Source organism: Olea europaea, unplaced genomic scaffold, assembly GCF_002742605.1.
Source record: "Olea europaea var. sylvestris unplaced genomic scaffold, O_europaea_v1 scaffold1257, whole genome shotgun sequence".
NCBI classification, from domain to species: Eukaryota; Viridiplantae; Streptophyta; class Magnoliopsida; order Lamiales; family Oleaceae; genus Olea; species Olea europaea.
The window spans coordinates 245,606-248,326 of NW_019230013.1; positions in this window are offsets into that span (position 1 = coordinate 245,606).

Here is a 2,721-nt window from a genome sequence, read left to right on the forward strand (position 1 = left end):
ACAACTATTCAAAATATTAGTTACATAGGTGAATTTGGGAGAAATTCGTCATCAAAGTGTGTATAAGCATGAACAGGTGTGAATGCACATGTTCTAATTTGCAGAGAGGACGTTCGTCCCAACGCCATTGGGCGGCTCCAAGATATTAAAATTTACCTGCATGTCTAAATCGGCCTTGTCACCCGAATGCATTAGGTGACTACCGGCAACTGGCAAGCCCTTTGGGGCCTTGACTACGTTGTGTGCTATTGAGAATGTAGAAGTCCGAGAAATAAAATGAAATTATGTTATTATTTTGTGGAGATCTAACACCACGAGTCTAACCCATTTAAGAAATGAGTTAAGGAAGCTCAACCCATTTAAGATTATGAAATCCCAAGCCGTAAGTTAATTAAAAGCCCAGCAATTTAAGAAAATAAGTTAGTTAAATTTGATTACAAAGATTTAGCCCCTGCTTGATCCCCATTAAATTAAATTACATTACATTCCATTTTTCTCTTTCTTATTTTCAACCACACAATCTTCCATAAAATAATATTACACGTCAATCGAAAATTTTTTCTTCTTTTTCAACCACTCATTTTTCTAAAAAATACTATTCCCCCCATTTTCATTTTCAGATAATGGGCATCAAACAGGGGCTTAATGAATAACTGAGTTGTTACAATAGTCATATACATGGTATTTCATATAGGAACTCAAGTTCGAATCACCATATAGATATTTTATAAAGTATTCTACAAAATTATTTTTTAGTTAAAAAATCCTAATTTTGTACATTAAGAACAATTATATCAAGTTAATTGGATGAAATAATTTTTTATTATTGGGCATTGATAAAGATAGGTTACAAAACATATGGATAGTTCATTTTCCTTTATTTTTATTATGTAAATGTTTTTATAAAACTTTTTATATGAAACTTTTTTTATGGCTTAAAAACTCTTTAAATTCTTAGTTAAAGATCAAATTTAACAAATTTATCGCTAATAGAACTCTACCATTTAGTTTTTCATTAGAATTGAAGGTTACAAGATATCAAGTTAAGCTTAAGGGAATAACAAAAGTGAGAAGAAGAAAGACTTTTTACATATTTTGTTCTTTTATGTCAAAAAAAATTCAAGGTAGGTAGAGGAGCAAGTGTTATTTCATTTTCCAATTGATTTTTCATTAAAAGTTTAAATGAAATGGTACCTCCGGGTTCGGTGCTTTGACACTATTATAGTTTGAATGATCATTCTTCGACTCTTTGTGTTATGATAATACTATAGAAATCGAATTTTGCCAAAAATTCATTTACTTGTTAGGTATGAATCTATAGATTGAATTATTTAATTTGATAACAAAATGTATCGATGATATCTATGAGTTTCAAACTCATGGGTTAATTCCCTTCATACAGGTTGATCTGACTTGCTTGGGGCGTGGATGATGGTAGATGGAAATGCAACATGCCATGGAAAAGTCGGTGATTTAATATTTCTAATTCAGTTATGAAATGTTTACGTTTTCTTTTGAATAGATTTCTATGGACGTCGTATGTGGAACTATATTCTACGAACACTTTTGTTATGAATAAGTTATTTTTAAAAGTAGATATATGTTTTGGAAATTAACTTACAAAAAAAGTGTTAGCGATTTAATGTTGTTGTTTTCTTTTAAATTGCAGCTTCCGCCTTGATTTTAAAAATTCGTAACTCAATCGTTACTTGGAATTTTTAGACAAGATTAATGGCGTTTGATAGCCTCATATATTAGCTCCTGAATAAACTTAGAATCATATCAATCCGATGTCAGTAGAATTTTATGTCACTTAAAGTAAACCGCCTTGGATAGTGTTTCTATTTTTAGTTTCTGCCATTGGTTTCGAAAATTCATGACTCAATCATTACTTAGAATTTTTGGATGAAACCAATGGGATTTGATAATCTCATGGGCTAGCTACTGTATAAAGTTAAAATCATATTGTTTTGATATCTGTGGAATTTTATATGTAATTTAAAGTCAATTGCACTGGTTTACTTTCCAACCGAGTCATGGTGAGGTTTTTAAAAAATATTATAACAATACATATATTGTTGACAGAAGTCAATTTTTTTTATATATCTTATCATAAGGAGTTTCCTACTTTACATTAAAATTTTATAAACTTTCGGAGTCAATAACTATGCAAACGAATTTATTTTGGTACTTGCCATATGAGGAAAAAAGGGGAAAACGGCTTTGTTTTAGTTATTTTTATCAGGGTTTGAAAAATATTTTAACATCTCAACGGGCGCAGATTTTTGGATATGTCATAATAAAAGAAATTTACTACCTTCCCTTAAAACCTTGTGAAGTTTCGAGATTGATAACTAAGTAAATGAATTTATTTTGACAATTGCAGTTTGGGATACAATGCAAGATAGCAATATTTATTTTTATTTTCTACTTTTAATGTTCATGTCAACAATAAATACATGCATGAAAATCATTCTAAAGACATCTTTGAAATTGTTTCTTTAATATTAAATTGTATCAATTTCAAGAATATACAAACCAATGACACTACAGTTTACAACATTGCTCAATCATTTAGCATAATCCAAGACAGTGAAAAAAGGCAGCGTCGTTCGATTCATCAAATATTTGCCGCCTTCCACTCGTCTGCCTGTATATTGCCATTAATAAGCAACGGGACTCCATTACTAAACAAAGTCCATGGTCTATCCTAATATTTCC